The sequence below is a fragment of the Tamandua tetradactyla genome, chromosome 5 (assembly GCF_023851605.1).
Source record: "Tamandua tetradactyla isolate mTamTet1 chromosome 5, mTamTet1.pri, whole genome shotgun sequence".
NCBI lineage: Eukaryota > Metazoa > Chordata > Mammalia > Pilosa > Myrmecophagidae > Tamandua > Tamandua tetradactyla.
The window spans coordinates 37,763,444-37,782,559 of NC_135331.1; the positions used below are offsets into that span (position 1 = coordinate 37,763,444).

The following is a 19,116-nucleotide window of genomic DNA, read 5'->3' on the forward strand; positions in this document are numbered from 1 at the left end:
CAGACACAAAGTTTTCACAATCACACAGTCACATTGTGAAAGCTATATCATTATTTGATCATCCTCAAGAAACGTGGCTACTGGAACACAGCTCTACATTTTCAGGCAGTTCCCTCCAGCCTCTCCATTACATCTTGAATAACAAGGTGATCTTAGTTGATTTTTATCATCATAGTCCCTATAGAAATCCTTTCTTTCTCCATACTAATGAAAAATCATTGAGCATATGACCCAATCATTCTACTCTTTGGCATTCACCTGAAAGAACTGAAAACAGAGATTCAGATATTTGCACACCAATTTTTATAGCAGTCTTGGCCAAAAGGTAGAAATAACCCAAGTGCCCACCAACCAATGAATAAACAAAATGTGGCATGTGCATATAAAGGAATAATTTCAGCCTTAAAAAGGAATGAAGTTCTGATATGTTCTATAACATGGATGAATTTTGAAAACATTATGCTAAGTAAAATAAGCCAAACACAAAAGGGCCAAAATTGTATGATTCAATTTATATGAAATATCTGGAATAGACAAATCCATAGAGACAGAAAGTAGATTAGAGGTTGCCAGGGGCTGGGTCGGGGAGAATGGGAAGTTGTTGTTTAGTGGGTACAGAGTTTCTGTATGGGGTGCTGAAAAAGTTTTAGAAATGGTGGCAAAGGTTGTACTGCACTGTGAATGTAATTAATATCACTGAATTGTACACTTAAAAATGATTAAAATGGCTAATTTTAGGCTATATATATTTTTCACAATACATTTTTTAAAATAATTGAGTAAAATATCCAGTTTTCCCACCAAAGAATAAAACACTTGTCCACCACACTCTAAGTATTCCTGTCTTCCACCTTTATTTGTTGAATGTGCACAAGTCAAACATAATGGAGTGTCATGTTATAAAGGAAGTTTTCTTTCTACAATTACATCCAACCTATTAGAAGATCTTCGAAAATATATTTTCAGTATTTGGCATATATTCTTCAGACTTGTTTCTTCCCCTCTGCTGTTTACCAGAAGTCAAAGAAACATTTAAGTTGAGGCTAAAGATGTACTGTTTGGGGCATGTAAAATAACTTGCCACCTTTATTTCAATTGTATTAGTTTATAAGACTTACATATCTTTTTGCTAGTGTTAGGACTTTTATCCTTCAATTTCCTACTCACTTTTATGAAATAAGGGTAAAACACAAATAAAATGTCCAAGTAATTGAAGAATTCCACATGGAAAGGAATAAGAGAAGACTTCTGCAATATCTATAATTGGCCAAGTGTCCTGAACTTTAGAGCATATGAGAAATGTACATAAATCAACAGGATGTCAACTCCAATAAATCAGTGGGTAATAATTTATACAGGAGGAAACTCAAAGACTAACAAACTTTTAAATATATGCTCAAATTAATTAGTAATAAAGGAAATGCAAATTAAAGAACAATGAAGAAATATGTTATATTTTTTAGGCCAACAGAAATTAGAAAGGTGAAGAATGCCAAGTGCTGAGAATATGGAATATAGGAACCCTAATGCACTGTTGGTTGATGGAAGCATAGATTGATGCAACTACTTCAGAGAGAAATCTGGCAGTATTTGGTTAAATCAAATGCATACATATCCTATCATCTCATACTTCCATCTCTGAGTATACATCCCCCCAAAATTCTCACACAAGAGACAATTATAAAAGTGATCTTCGAAGTACTGTTGTGGTGGGAAGCCAGAGACAATCCGGTTGTTCATTACTGTGGGAGTTAGGTGGTAAAATGTGGTAGATGCACAGGTATCGTGGACTATCATGCAACTAACTGTTCTTTAGAAGCAATGGACCAGGTACAAATGGGCAAAGAATAGCAACATGGACGGATCTTAAAGACTGTGTTTTAAAGAAAGGAAGACATAAAAAGATATATATGCACAATGTTACTTAAATTTAAAATATCTATACACAAAACAACAACATTTTATCAGAACACCTGCAAAACAAAATGATTTAACATAAAATGCATTTGGTATGGGAAGATGAGGAGAGGAGCAGGGACTAGGGGTAAAAATAAATTAAAAATTAATTAAACAGCAGACTGCAAGGGTAGTTCAGTGGTAGAATTCTTGCCTGCCATGCGGGAAACCTGGGTTCAATTCCCAGTCCATGACTTCCAAAAAAACAAACAAACAAAAATTCAACAAATGGTACTGCAATAACAGGATACTCACATGGAGAAATAATGAAATGTGACCTTGCCATACAGCACACACAAAAAAAAATTAAAGAAAAGGGGTCTTGACCAGACTGATATAAGTGTGTCATAAGTCAAAAGATTAATTAAAATCCTCTATATCTGAGGTTTGAACAAAAAGAAAATGCTGCATATTTGTTAAAAACAAACTCCTTGGTAAGAAGTATAAAGCACTTAGCTTGTAAATTGATTCTGATATTGCCCTGAGTCTATGCTTAGACAAAAAAACACTTTAAATCCTAAGGAGTATAAAAATAGACACAATAAAAATGATCATACCCTTGACCTTGCAGTATCACTATTGGGGATTTAATTTAAGGAAAATGATTCAATATATGAATAAAATCCTCCATACAAAGATGGGTAAAGTTGCCATATTTAAAGCAGCAAAAATTTTGATGCAGCTTTTGTATCCCAAAATAGGAAAACAGTTCAACTCTGGCATAGTAGATTATTACCAAGCCATCTATTGATGGCACTAGCATAAAGACTGTAGAAATACAGACATAAGTTATGAAATAATGTTTACTTTAAAAAGGAAAAACATGACAATTTATATGTCCATCCCTCATCATTTTACTAATACTGCTAACACAGGATATGTGGCATTTTCTATAATTTCCCTGTTTATCCATCTGCCTTTCTCTTTGGACTATGAGCTTTTCAAGGGCAGGGATTGAATATTGTTTATTTTTACATATAAGTCTTCACATACTGTTCCTAACTCATGGTAAGTGTTCATTAACTATTAAATGAATGAATAAAAATGGATTTACTAAAATTTTTAAGATACAAAAATAAACAGTGCATGCAAAATCTGGTAACAATTTTTACTTCTATATAAAACAATTTATAAGTGCAGTAATGGTGGCAATTTAACATTTTTTTTCAGTTTAGATTTAGATTACTAGCAATAACAGTAATTGATGTTAGTTCAGAAATACATAGGTATGTCACAAACCCATGAAATGGCCATCTCTCTAAAATAAAAGACAAACGCTAGAAAAATCTAGTCTAGACTATTATATCCTCACATCAAATCACATTTCTAAGGAAAAAAACTCTGCTGCATGTTCAATGGATAGAGCATCAAATATGAAAAGACAGCTCAATGGGTTTGCATCATGATTTTTTTTAAAAAAGAAATTAGCTAGCCACATTTATGTATGATGGCTAGAATACACTAAGAGGAGCTGTAATGGAAATGTCAGAAGAAAGTACTTCTCTATTTGCCTTTAAGTGTTGTGCTGCATTTTAAAGACACTTAGATATTTGGCATTAAAAACTATGATGACAGGGTCACATGCTTTCTCTCAGAGGAAATCTCAAGAAGAGGGGAAAAGGGCAGAAGGAGACACAGGCTGTACAGGCAGAGAGTCCATTTTCAGACCAAAACTCTCTACTCCGAAAGTTCTTCTCTAATAACAACAAATAAACCAACTATGCCTTTATCAGAAAAACGTTTTCCCTCAATTCTGATTTTTTCAGTTAATGTTGTGTTCCCTTGGAGGAGAGCTTCTGAGAAAAGATAGAAACAGATGTAGAAGACTGGTAAAAATTTATTAGGAACTAGCGTAGTCTGCACTTTGTTTAGGGCCAATCACAAATCCTAAACCATAATCTCATGGGACATAAACATGCCTTTAAACTATTTTCTTCCTATGAAGCAGGATTGGAAGAGGTAGAAAACTAGTAGTTGTGATTTTGTACTATAACATTTTACATTAAAGGGGACAGATTTTGGAATCACTGTCCAAGAAACTACCATGTCCTTTTGATTTTGTTAATGGAACAGAATGGGTGTATTTTACCTATTCGGCAATGAATATAGATAGAAGTTTTTCTCTTGTTTCTTTTTGATAAATATATGATAGTAGAAAAGAACCCCAACAAGTTGCACAGCTGGAAAATAACACCTATTTCTCTGTGGCAAGATACATAATTATTGTTATAATACAAAATCTTCTATCTAGGCTTCTACTGCTTTTTGAAAAAAAAATGGAACCTATTTTTAAACAATTTTATTGAGGTTTATTTACATATCACACAATCCATCCAAGGTGTACCATCAATGATTTTCTATATAATCACATAGTTGTGCACTCTTTAGCAAATTCAATTTTTAGAATATATTCATTACTCTGAATGAGTACCTAGTTTGCGTTAGGTATATTTTCCTATATACCACCCTATTATTAAAACCTTGTAATAGTTAAGAACATTTGTTCAAGTTCATGAAAGAACATTCTTATATTTGTATTATTACAAATACAAACTCTGAAATAATCTGAAAAATAACTCTGAAATAATTCCAGAGTTATTATCCACAACCGGTTTTTCTGTATTATACAGTCCCATGTATTATCCTCTTTATCTTCTAGGTTTCCTTCTACAGACATACACAACCCTGAACATCCCGTTTCAGCCACAATCACACACATAATTCAGCGGTGTTATTTACACTCACAATAATGGGCTTCAATCACCTCTATCATACATTTCCAAACATTTCCAATCAACCCAATTAAAAATTCTGTACAAACCAAGCATCAGCTTCCCATTCTCTACCCTTATTCTATCTCCTGGTAACTTATATTACAGATTTTAACTCTATGAGTTTCCTTATGGCATTTAATTCATATTAGTGAGATCATACAATATTTGTTCTTTTGTATCTGGCTAATTTCACTCAACAAAACGTCCTCAAGGTTCATCCACATTGTTGCATACATTAGGATTTCATTCCTTCTCAGAGCTGAAAAATAGTCTATTGTTTGTGTATACTACATTTTGTTTATCCACTCATCAGTTGATGGACAATTGGGTTGTTTCCATCTTTCGGCAATTGTGAATAATGCTGCTATGAATATCGATGTGCAAGTGTCTGTTTCCATCCCTGCTTTCAGTTCTACTGGGTATATACTTAGTATGGGATTGCTGGATCATATGGCAATTCTATACACAGCTTCCTAAGGAACTCCCAAATTGTCTTCCACAGAGGCTGCACCACTTTACACATTTTCACCAGCAGTGAATAAGTGTTCCCATCTTCTACATCCTCTCAAATACTTGTAGTTTTCTGCTTTTTTTAATACTGGTCACTCTGATATGTATGAGACAATATCTCATTGTGGTACTGATTTGCATTTCCCTAATAGGTAGTGATGATGATCTTTTCATGTGCTTTTTAGCCATTTGTATTTCCTCCTTGGAGAAATGTCTATTCAAGACATTGGCCTATTTTTTAATTGGGTTGTTGTCTTTTTGTTGTTGAGCTATAGGATTTCTTTACACATTTTAGATTATTAAACCCATATTGGATATGTGGTTTCCATATATTTTCTGCCTTTGAGTAGACTGCCTTTTCACTTTCCTGACCAAGTGCTTTGAAACACCAAAGTATTTCATTCTGAGGAGGTCCCATTTATCTATTTTTCCTTTTATTACTTCTACTCTGGGTATAAAATCTAAGAAACCATTGCCTGCCATAAGATCTTGAAGATGCTTCCCTATATTTTCTTACAGGAGTTTTATGGTCCTGGCTCTTATAATTAGGCCTTTGATCCACTTTGAGTTCATTTTTCTATATGACATGAGATGGCGGTCCTCTTACATTCTTTTGGATATGGATATCCAGTTCTCCCAACACCATCTTTAAACAGACTATTCTGTCCCAGTTAAGTGGACTTGGCAGACTTAACAAAAATCAACTGACCACCCCTGTCTACGTGGGACCTGACTCCCAGGGATGTGGACCTTCCTGGCAACGTGGGACAGAAATCCTAGAATGAGTTGAGACTCAGCATCAAGGGACTGAGAAAACCTTCTTGACCTAAAGACGGAAGAGTGAAATGAGACAGTGTCAATGGCTGAGAGATTCCAAACAGAGTCGAGAGGTTATCCTGGAGGTTATTCTTACGCATTAAATAGATACCATCTTGTTAGTCAAGATGTAGTGGAGAGGTTGGAGGGAACTGCCTGAAAATGTGGAGCTGTGTTCCAGTAGCCATGAACACATGGTTACTGTGTTCCAGTAACCAGAAGATGACTGTATAATGATATAGCTTTCACAATGTGACTGTGTGACTGTGAAAACCTTGTGTCTGATGCTCCTTTTATCTACCTTATCAACAGACAAGTAAAATACATGGAATAAAAATAAATAATAGGGGGAAAAATGTTAAACAAAAAAAATCAATTGGCCATAGACATGAGATTCTATATCCAAACTCTCAATTTTATTCCACTGGTCTATTAGTCTGTGCTCACCAGCCCCATGTTGTTTTCACCACATTAGTTCTGTAGCAAGTTTTAAATCTGGAAGTGTGAATACTCCAACTCCCTTCTTCAAGATCTGAGGCCCCTTAGTTTTCCATATAAATTTGATGATTGGATTTTCCATTTCTGTGAAGGTTTTTGGAATTTTGATTGAGATTCTGGTAAACTTGTAAATTACTTTGGGTAGAAATGACATCATAACAATCTTTAGTCCTCCAACCAATGAGTACAGAATGTCCTTCCATTTATTTAGATCACTTCAATTTCTTTTAGCAATATTTTGTAGTTTTCTATGTATAAGTCTTTTACATCTTTGGTTAAATTTATTCCTAGATATTTGATTGTTTTTATTGCTATTGTAAATGGATTTTCCCCCCTTATTTCCTGTTCAGATTGTTCACTACTAGAGTATAGGAACATTATTAATTTTGGGGTGTTGATCTTGTACCCCGCCATGTTGCAAAACTTGTTTATTAGCTCTAGTAGTTTTGTTGTGTTTTTTTTTTTTTTTGGAATTTCCTACATATAGGATCATTTTGTGTGCAAATAAAAAAAGCTTACTTCTGCAAAAAAAAAAAAATCAATTGACCATAGATATGAGAGTCTATTTCTAACGCTTAATTCAATTCCATAGATCAATATATCTTATGCCAGTGCCATGTGGTTTTTCCACCTTGTTTTGTTAAAATGATGTATTACACTAATTAATTTTCTTATGTTGAATGACCCTTGTATATTTAGTTAAAACCCACTTGACCATTGCATATAATTCTTTTGATATGCTGTTGGATTCGATTTGCAAGTATTTTGTTGAGGATGTATAAATCTATATTCATTAGAGAAATTGGTCTGTAATTTTCTTTTCTTGTAGTATCTTTACTTGGCTTTGGCATTAGTGTGATGTTGGCCTTGTAGAATGAGTTAGGTAATGTTCCCTCCGTTCAACTTTTTCAAAGAATTTGAGTAGGATCTGTATCAATTCTTCTTGGAATGATCCATAGTATTCGTCTGTGAAGCCATCCGTTACTGGGCTTTTCTTTGTGAGGAGGTTTTGATGACTGATTCCAACTATTTACATGTAATTTTGTCTCCAGAGATCTCATACTTCTTGAGTCAGTGTAGGCTGCTTATGTGCTTCTAGGAATTTGTTCATTTCATATAAGCTAATTTGTTGGTACACATTTGTTCATAGAATACTTTTACGATCTTCTTTCTTTCTGTGGTGTCAGGGGTAATGTCCTGACATTATGAAATGTCTCGTTTCTGATTTTTTTTTTATTTGCTTCTTCTCTTTTTGTCAGTCAAGCTAAAGGTTTGTCAATTTATAGGTCTTCTCAAAACCCAACTTTTGGTTTTGTTGATTCTATTTTTTCTTCTCAATTTCATTTATTTCTGCTGTAATATTCATTATTTCTTTCCTTTTTCTTGCTTTGGGATTAGTTTGCTGTTCTTTTTTTAGTTCCAGGTGTGCAGTTAGTTCTTTGACTTTAGCTCTACTTTTTAAAAAATATTTTTATTAAATCTTCTACACATACAGTCTACATATGGTGTACATGGCTCACACAATGGTGTACACATTGTGTACAATGGCTCACAATATCATTACTTAGTTGTGTTTTCATCACCATGATCATTTTTAGAACATTTGTATCACTCCAGAAAAAGAAATAAAAAGAAAAAACTCATACATCCCCTACCCCTTACCCATCCCTCTCATTGACGACCAGTATTTCAATCAATTTATTTTACCCATTAACCTCCTGTTATTTATTATGTATTTCTTTTTTATCCATATTTTTTTACTCACCTGTCCACACCCTGAATAACAGGAGCATCAGATATAAGGTTTTCACAATTATACCATCACAGTGTAAAAGCTATATCATTATACAATCATCTTCAAGAATCAAAGCTACTGAAAAAAAAAAAAAAGAAAAAGGGCAGGTCACAGTGGCTCAGCAGGCAGAGTTCTTGCCTGCCATGTCAGAGACTTGGGTTAGATTCCCGGTGCCTTCCAAGGGGGAAAAAAAGAAGAATCAAGGCTACTGGAACATAGTTCAACAGTTTCAGGTACTTCTCTCCAGCCACTACAATACACCATTGACTAAAAAGGGATATCTATTTATAATGCATAAGAATACCCTCCAGGATAACCTCTCAACTCTGTTTGAAATCTCTCAGCCACTGACACATTATTTTGCCTCATTTCTCTCTTCTCCCTTTCAGTCATGTAGGCTTTCTCAATCCCAAAATGACAGGTCCAGGCTTATCCCTGGGAGTCATGTTCCACGTTTCCATGGAAATTTCAGAGCTCTAGGAGTCACATCCCACATAAGGGGAAGGGCACTGACTTTACCTGCTGAGTTGGCTTCGAGAGAGAGGCCACATCTGAGCAACAAAAGTCACCTCTGTGGAGGTGACTCAGGCATAATTATGATTAGGCATTATAATGTTTGTCTTTTCACTTCTGGCTTCTTTTACTCAACATACTGTCCTCAAGGTTCATTCACCTAGTTTCATGCCTCACAATCCCATTTCTTGCAGCCACTCAATATTCCATTGCATGTATATACTACAATTTGCCCTTCTGTTCATCAGCTGATGTACTTTAAGGCCATCTGCATCCATTGAAAATTGTGAATACTGCCAATGTAAAGACCACTGTGCATATTTCCACTCATGCATCTGCCTTTAGTTCTTCCAAGTATATACCTGATAACAGGGTGGCAGGATCATATAGCCTCTTGTAGAATGGCTTTTTAAATGAGTAAGAGGAAATTTTTAGAAGAGTTGTGAAGAGCTTGTTAGAGAAGGTCTAGAATGCTTTGAAGAGACTATTAGTAGAGATGTGGGCTCTAAAGATACCTCTGACGGGGCTCTAGACAGAAATCATGCACTAGTTATTGCAAACTGGAAGGAAAGTGATCCTTCTTTTAAAATGGCAGATAATCTGACAAAATTGACTAGTGGCTTTGGCTGGAAGGCAGATTTAAAAGCCATGAATTTGGACATTTAGCAGAAGAGATTTCCAAATTAAATGTGGAAAGTGTAGCCAGGTTTCTCCTTGAAGCTTATAGTGAAATGCAACAGGAAAGAGATAAGCTGAGAACTGAACTCCTGGATGCAAAGAAACCCGAAACTGAAGTTCTGGAAAATTCTGGACTTCTAGGAGGGGAGATCACAGAGAGTGGTGTCCCACATGAGGATTTGGCCAGATGTGGAACCAGTCAGTCATTTCAGAGAAAGCTAGGATTGGAGTTGAAGTTATCCAGGAAGGATCTGTGGAAACTCCTATTGTCTGATGGGCATGATCCGAGCTTACTACACAGAAAGACACAATTGGAGATGAAGTTATCCAGGAAGGATTTGTGGAAACTCCTTATGTCTGATGGGCATGATTCGAGCTTACTACATAGAAAGTCAACAAGAGTGTTGCAGAATCTGTATAAACAGAATCACTGCCAGTCTGGACTGAGAGGGACAGAAAAGGGACACATTGGAGGAAAAATAACTTCAAAAGCAGAACTATAGAAGCTAAAATCTAGAGTCAGGAAAACTCAGACCAGGAGAGTGGACCCACCCAAGAGCTTGGAGAGGGTGAGTTTGCCCCGAAGGCAGAGGGTGCGCCTTTCACCTTGTTGCAGTGGAAGAGTGGTGCCACCTCAGGCCTTGGAGCCTTGGAGAGGGTGAAGAACATTCCTTGGGGATTAGGGAGCTGCCACCACATGGAGGGGTTGAACGTGTGCCCCAGAGATGGCAGACAGCCTGGGTGGGTGCAGCCCCAATGCTTGAAAAGGGTGGAGCTGAAAAAAAGGTGGTCTCCCCAGTGTCCCCCAAGGTTGCTTTTGGAGAGAGGTGGGCCATTGCATTAGCCCTTGGAAAGGGTGGGACTGCTGTTTTCTAAAGTTCCAAAGATAAATGACTCTCAGACTTTGAAATCTAATGAACTTTATCCTGTAGGTTTTTGAAACTGCTTGGGTCCAGTGATCCCTGTGTTCCTTCCAATTTCTCCCTATGGAAATGTATATGTATCCTATGACTGTTCCTCCTTTGTATATTGGCAGCAAATAATTTATTCTGTGTTTTATAGGGCCAGAGCCAGAGAAAAATTTTGCTATAGAACAGACCATGCCAGTAACAGACTTTGATGACAGTTTGTACTGGTTTTAACAGTGTAAGTTGCATTTGTATTGTTGCTGAAATGGTTAAAGGCTTTCTGACATATCTTTTTTAGGGTCCAGAGGGTGGAAAGTGCTGGTTTGAAAGAATTATGTACCCTAGAAAAGCCATATTTTAACCCTGATCCATCTTGTAGAGACAGCCATTTCTTTTAAACCCTATTCAGTACTGTATGTAGGAAACTTGATTAGATTATTTTCGCAGAGATGTGACTCACCCAACCGTGGGTATTAACTTTTGAATGGAGGGAGATGTGACTCCACCCATTCCAGGTGGGTCTTGATTAGTTTGCTGGAATCCTTTAAAAGAAGCAAGCATTTCTGAAAGAGCCACGAAGCAGAAAGCCCATGTCACCAGAGACCTTTGGAGATGAAGAAGGAATATGTCCCGGGGAAGCTTCATGAAACAAGAAGCCTGGAGAGAAAGCTAGCAGACATTGCCATGTTTGTCATGTGCCTTTTCACTTGAGAGAGAAACTGTGAACTTCATTGGCCTTTCTTGAGTGAAGGTAACCTCTTGTTGGTGCCTTAATTTGGACATTTTTATAGACTTCCTATAATTGAGACATTTTCATGGCCTTAGAACTGTAAACTTGCAATTTAGTAAATCCCTCTTTTTAAAAGCCATTTCATTTCTGGTATATTGCATCCCAGCAGCTAGCAAATTAGAACAGGGTTCATGGTCTGGGAGTTGAACCCAGGTCTCCAGTTTGGAAGGTGAGCATTCTACCACTGAACCACCCGTGTACCCTTCTTTCTGTTTATTTAACAGTTTTATTCATATACCATATAATCCATCCTAAGTAAACAATCAATGTTCCTAGTATAATCACAGTTATGAATTCACCAACTCAACCGATATGAGTACATCCCCATTACCTCAGCAAAGAAAGAGGAAGAAAACAAAACAATAAAAATAATAATACTAATAAAAGATAAAACAAAACAAAAAGGAAAACAACACCACCAACACCAAGAATCCCATAACCCTCCCTCACACCCCTCTCTTATTGACATTTAGCTTTGGTATATTACCTTTGTTACTTTTACTGAAAGCATATTACAGTATTGCTGTTAACTTAGACTCTAGTTTGCCTTGATTGTATTTTTTTCATATACCATCCCATTTTCAACATCATTCATTTGTTCTCCCTCATGTAAAAGTATTCTCACCACTTTTTTCTTTTTGGCACGGGTAGGCTCTGGGAATCAAACCTGGGTCTCCGGAACGGCAGGCAAAATTCTGCCGCTGCACCACCATTGCACCACCCAAAACTATTCTTATATTTGTACATCTAATCACCATCACTAATCAATTTATGTTTTTACTAAGGTAAACAGTCTTAGTCTTTATCTTCTCTCTTTCCTTCTGCTGTCATACATGCCCCTAGCCTCCCTCTTTCAACCATACTCACACTCATCATTGTACAGTGTACTTTAATATTATGTTACCATTACAGAGTATTGTGCTATCCTGTCTAGATCTATGCAATCAATACTATTGCACATTCTGTACTCCTTCAACATCAAATGCATAATCTTTGCATTCTTTCTATCTCCTGAAAACCTATGTTTTCAACTTTAACTCTCAAAGTTCACTCATTAATGTCAGTTCATATTAGTGAGACCATACAATATATATCCTTTTGTTTCTGGCTAATTTCATTCAAAATAATGTCCTCAAGGTTCATCCAAGCTGTTGCATGCTTCATCACTTAATTCTGTCTTACCGTTGCATAATATTTCATCGTAGGTATATACCACAGTTTGTTTATTCATTTGTCCATTGAAGGGCACTTGGGCTGTTTCATCTCTTGACAATTGTGAAAATGTCACTATAAGCATTGGTGTACAAAATGTCTGTTTGCGTCCTTGCCTTCAGTTCCTCTAAATGTATACCTAGTAATGAGGGTGTTTGATCATATGGCAATTGTAAACTTAGCTTCCTGAGGAACCACTAAAATGCCCTCCAGAGTGGCTGCACCATTCTACATTTCCACCAACAGGAATAAATGTATCTCTTTCTCCACATCCTCTCCGGCACTTTTAATTTTCTATTTTTTATAGTAGGTATGAGATGATAGCTCATTGTAGTTTTTATTTGCATTTTCTCAAAGGAAGCGCATCTTTTTGACCCATTTGTATTTCCTCTTCAGAGAAATGTCTGTCCATATATTTTGCCCATTTCTAAATTGGATTGTTTGTGCTTTTATTGTTAAGTTGTAGGATCTCTTTATATATTCTGGATATTAAATCTTATATCTGATATATGGTTTCCAAATAATGTCTCCCATTGTGTAGGCTGCCTTTTTACTTTTCTCACAGAGTCCTCTGATGCACAAAAGTGTTGAATTTTGAGGGGATCCCATTTATCTATTTTTTTTCTTTCATTGCTTGTGCTTTGGGTGTAAAGCCAAGATTTGTAAGATACTTCTATTACAAGATTTATAAGATATTTCCCTACATTTACTTCTAAAAGTTTTATGTTCTCAGCTTTAAGTTTAGGTCTTTGACTCATTTTGAGTTAATTTTTATATAAGGTGTGAGATAGGGGTCCTCATTCATTCTTTTGGATATGGATATCCAGTTCTCCAAATACTATGTATAGAAGAGGCTGCTCTGCCCCAGTTGAGTTAGATTGAATGCATTATCAAAGATCACTTGCCCATTGATGAGGGGGCCTATTTCTGAATACTCAATTCAATCCCATTGGTCAGTATATCTTGTTTATGCCTGTACCATAGTGTTTTAACTACTTATTTTTGCATGTTGATCTTCTACCTTGCCACTCTGCTGTAGTCATTTATAAGTTCTAGTACCTTTGATGTAGATTTTTTGGGATTTTCTACGTATAGTATCACATCATCTGTAAACATTCCTGTCCAATTTGGATGCCTTTTATTTATTTTTCTTGACTAATTTCTCTGGCTTGAATTTCCAGGAAATTTTGAATAATAATGATGACAGTGGGCATCCTTGTCTTGTTCCTGATCTTAGTGGGAAAACTTTCAGTCTTTCCCCATTGAGTATGTTGTTCACTGTGTGATTTTTTACATATTCCCTTTATTGTGTTGAGGAAGTTCCCTTCTATTCCTATCCTTTGAAGTGTTTTCATCAAGAAATGATAATGACTTTCATCAAATGCCTTTTCTGAATCAATAGAGATGACCATTTTTTTTTCCACTTTGATTTACTGATGTGGTATATTACATTAATTGATTTTGTTGTGTTGAACCAGACTGGCAAACCCAGAATAATTCCATATGGCCATGGTGTATATTTCTTTAAATGTGCTGCTGGATTCAATGTGTGAGTATTTAGTTAAAGACTTTTGCATCTGTCATTAAAGAGATTGGTCTGCAATTTTCTTTTCTTGTAAATTTTTGTCTGCTTTTGGTATTAGCCCCTGCCTTTGGCATTACCCTTCCCTCTCATTGACCACTAGTATTTCCATCTATTCAATTTATTTAAACCTTTGTTCTCCCTATTATTTATTTTTTTATCCATATTTTTTACTCATCTGTCCATACCCTAGTTAAAAGGAGCATCAGACACAAGGTTTTCACAATCACATAGTCACACTGTAAAATCTGTATCATTTTACAATCACCTCCAAGAAACAAGGTTACTGGAATACAGCTCTACCATTCAGGTATTTCCCTCCAGCCACTCAAATACACCATAAATTAAAAAGAGGATATCTGTATAATGCATAAAAATAACCTCCAGGATAACCTCTTGACTCTGTTTGAAATCTCTCAGCCACTGACACTTTATTTTGTTTCATTTCTCTCTTCCCCCTTTTGGTCAAGAAGATTTTTTTAATTCCTTGATGCTGGGTCCTGTCTCATCCCAGGATATCTGTCTTACACTGCCAGGGAGGTTTACACCCCCGGGAGTCATGTTCCATGTAGAGGGGGAGGGCAGTGAGTTCACTTACCATGTTGGCTTAGAGAGAGGCCACATCTGAGCAACAAAAGAGGTTCTCTGGGGGTGACTATTTGGCCTAATTTTAATAGGCTTAGCCTATCTTTTGCAGGGATAAGTTTCATAGGGGCAACCCCTATGAAGATCAAGGGCTCAGCCTATTGATTAAGTTGTCCCCACTGCTTGCTAGAATATCAGAAATTCTCCAAATGGGGAAAATTTGCATATTGCCCCTTTTTCCTTAATCAGAGATTTTAATCCATTAACATTCAATGATATAACTGTATAGGCACTACTTACTTCAACCATTTTATCCTTCACTTTTTATGTCATATCTGGTTTTTGTCTCTCCTTATTCTTTTAGTTACTCTTACTGAAAATCTTCATTTCTACATTCTCCTCCAAACCTCTTTCTTGTCTTTTCTTTTTAGCCTGCAGAACTTCCTTCAGTACTTCTTGTAGGGCAGGTGTCTTGTCGATGAACTTTTTCAGTTGCTGTTTATCTGTGAATATTTTAAACTCTCCCTCATTTTTGAAGGATGGTTCTGCCAGATAAAGAATTTGGCTGGCAATTTTTCTCTTTCAGTATCCTAAATATATCATAACCCTCCCTTCTTGTCTCCACAGTTTCTGATGAGAAATTGGTACTCCGCCTTATTGCTTTTCCCTTTTATGTGACAAACTGCTTTTCTCTTGCTCCTTTCAGGATTCTTTTCTTATCTTTGGCATTTGATATTCTGATCAGTCTGTGTCTCAGAGTAGGTCTGTTATGATTTACTCTGTTTGGATTATTTGTACTTCTTGAACATGTATATTTATGTTCTTCAAAAGAGCTGGGGTATTTTCAAATCATTATTTCCTCAAATATTCTTTCTGCCCCTTTTCCCTTCTCTTCTCCTTCTGAGACATATAGTGTGCTTTGTTCTTCATTCAAATTTGTGAGCCCCTGCTCAATTTTTCCCATTCTATTTTCTATCTGTTCTTCTGTCTGTAAAATTTCAACTCTTCTGTCTTCTAGATCATTGATTCTTTATTCTACCTATTCAAATCTGCTTCATTCGCTTCCAGTGCATTTTTTATTTCTTCCATTCCTATTATTTGTTTTTTTTCTATTTTTTAATTCCTCTCTATGCTCACCCAGCGTCTTCTTAATATCCTTTATCTCTTTAGACATATTTTCTTTCAGCTACATGAACTGATTGAGATTTGTTTGAACATCAATGATTAGTTGTCTCAAATTCTGTATCTCACCTGAAGTTTTCATTTGTTCCTTTAGGTCACATCTTCCTGTTTCTTAGTACAGCCTGTAATTTTTTACTGGTGTGTAGGCAGCTGACTCTCTTGATAAATTTATTCTAGAGATTAGTTTCCCTTTCTTGCCGAGGTTTTCTTGTTGCTTGGCTATATGTTAAGGCTCTTCTTTGACATTTGGTTTAACTTTTTATAGACTTTTAGAATAGTTTGTGCTTAACTGATTAATTTTTTTCAGCTCTTATTCAGGTAATTCTTGCCCTGAATATACACTACAATTCTGGGGACTGCACTATTTGTGTCATTGTTTCAGCCCCCAAGAGAAAGCTTATTTCCCTGCTTTCCTCTGGGAATGTTGATCTGTTCTGTTTATTTTTTACTTGTCTCTATATGTTTTTTTTTTATTTCTCAAAGATATTTTTATTGTGCCAAGATAACTCCATACCTTCATATGCCATAATGTATTTTTAGAACTTGACACTTAAAAAGAAAGGTGAAGACTGTATAGATGAGTGTCCCAGAACTTCTAAGATTAAATATAATTTATTTATAATAAAATAGTGAATTTTAAGGATATACACATATAAGTAAATATATATGAACAACCTGAAAATGTGTAAACTAACATTATTAGTGAGATTTGTGATTGGGTAGTATTGCTATTATAATTTTCCTTGTGATTTTCTGTATGCTTTAAATAATCAGAAAACAATACATTCATGTGGGAAGAGTAATTCAGTATTATACATATAACATAATCTGTTTAATCATCGCTTAATGATGAATACTGGGGCAGTTTCTAGTTCCTAATTCAAATCCTCAAAAACGGAGGTGGGGGGAACTCACTTTATTAAACTTATATTGTCAGGAAATATTGCTCTCTCATTTCTATACATCAAACTACTTTCAACTTTGACCTCCCATCTTTCCAAAATCAAAAAATGCAGATAAGTTCCTCTAAGAACTGTTCTTTTGTCTTGCATTCTATGACAGCTCTTGGTTTGCCCAGACTGCTGATGGCATGATGGTTATAGGGAGAAGGTCAGATTTGTCATGAAAATGCTTTTACATTGAGGATTCAGCAAATGTATCCACTACCTGGCGCTTGTGATGCTTTCAGAGTCAGGATGGAGCTTCCAGTGGATCCCTTACTCCAGGAAGTGTAAGTGTGAAGGTAACCACTGCCCATAAGACAGAACAAAAGCCTGCATTTGAGTTCCAAAGTGGGTTATTCTTCTTCCTGAATTAGTCTTGTTCCCGAGCATGATATCCTCATTGTTCATCAAATTTAAATCTTTCAGATTTTACATCAAAGGAAAGTGGGCCTGGCCCAGGGTCATGGGAAGGACATCTGACTTCTCCTAAGGCTGAGCCCTGGTGACCCTGGCAGCATGTGGACTAGCACTGAAATTCTTCTGCACTGAGCAATAGTTGGAGTTTGGAAGTTCCTCTTCCTGATCATCTGGATTCAGAAGAGATTTTACCTCTAACTGAAGATCTGTAGATGACGGAGTTCATCCCAAAGTCTTGAGGTGTCTACATACTGCTGGCGCAGTTGGTCAAGTGGATCATATGGCTCCTGAGCCAATTGGGTTACAAGTCTGCGTCAGTGTGTACAGCCTGCTCCTGTGTCCCTTTGGGAAGTTCCAATTCTGCAATGAGAGCCAGACACCACTCATCCTACCACTGCATAATGTAAATATGTCAGGTTCCTGGACTTTTTTAAGCTCAGGATAAGGCCAAGAAGAGTCCTGTAACTGCAGTACTTCCTTGCCAGTGTACTCACTGTGATCCTGGCATTTCCCTTGGCACTTGAAGCCAGAAAGGAGTCTGTGTATCTGAGATACTCCTGCTCAGAGTTGGTGGAATTGTCAAGTGATTCACAGGGTTCCGGAGAGTGCCAGTTCTCTCCTCCTTGCACAGCCTGGGTGGGCTAAACCATCAAGGTACATGGTTTCTGGCTCCCACAGACCCCACGTGGTTGCCAAGGAACAAAGGACATATGCAGCGGTGGAAAAGCAAAAATAAATGTTTGGTTCTTGCAGAAAGAATTTGGGGGAAGAAAATGATGAATCTGCTTGTGAGAGTGGAAAGGTCCATTTGGTGCTGCTGAAGAATCACATTTGGCCTCCCACTTGGGCTATTTTCCAAGAATTTATGGATTTCTTTTTGCTCTGCTCTGAATGCTGATCACTTCCATTCAGAAAACTTTTTTGAATTCTTGGTTGTGGAGTGCCTGTTGGTTTAGCCCGTTCTTATCTGGTAGCAGTATCGGGGATTTGGTTCCTCTCAGATGCTTGGCCTAGGATACTTGTTTGAGATCTCATGGTGGTGCCTGTGGTCTTCCAGCTTCTTTTGGTAGGTATACTTGAATGCAAGCTGAGGCCTGCCCTGTTTCTGGTTTCATCCTTTTTGTAAGGAGCATCCAAACCCCAGTCTTCTCGGTTTCATTCTGTAGATTGTGAACTATATCCTAAATGCCTATTTCTTTGGTGAGTTGTTTCATATCAGTTCTATCAGAGTACGGGTTTTTCTGAAACAATGCTTGGAGTATAGCCACTTAACCGTTCTTGTAAACAACGCTGTGTCTCCAGTCTTGTCTTTGTACTGTGCCACTTGAAGAGCTGTTAAAATCCATATTGGGAACAGTCAACTGGATTCCATAGGACTAGGGTTTCTGGCAGCTCCCAGAGACACAGGAATTGTGAAGCTTCTGTATGTCTTTATTTTAGTTATTTATTTATTTACTTATTTATTTATTTACTTTTGCATGGGCAAGCTCCAGGAATTGAACCTAGGTCTCCAACTCATCAGGCAAGAATTCTTGCCTGTCACACCATCCCTTCTGTATGTTTTTAACACTCCTTTTTACCCTGTAGCTGCTTTAGCCCAGAGGATAAATTCTGGGATGAAGAACACCTCAGAGACAACTTTCCCAAGTCAGTATCTCCCAGTCAAAACTGGATCCCGGGGCCCATGATGAAGGTATAAATCAGTTCCAAAGTGCCCTGGGTAGGAGACTTGGACAGAAGCCCAATTTTCTGTCAGCTCTCAGAATCTGCTTTCTTGGCCTTCCTAGCAGATGGTACCCTTCAGTCAACTGTTCCACACAGTCCTAAGGAAGTACTGTTCCTTTAATTCTCAACTGAATTTGCCTGTCAGTGGTTGACACAGAGGATTCCAGCAGCTTTTTCAGGGGCAGGTTGAAACCATAGTTCAGATACCAGATCCGGTAATCTGAATGCTCT

General features: G+C 36.8%; 1 protein-coding gene and 1 pseudogene across 3 annotated transcripts in view; both read right to left on the reverse strand.

Annotated features, from left to right (window-relative positions):
* TTC28 (tetratricopeptide repeat domain 28) overlaps positions 1-19,116 on the reverse strand; it is an 896,291-nt gene that overhangs the window by 331,063 nt on the left and 546,112 nt on the right. The window lies entirely within an intron of this gene.
* The window catches only part of LOC143684055 (double homeobox protein B-like), a 29,059-nt pseudogene continuing 9,943 nt past the window's right edge, over positions 1-19,116 (reverse strand).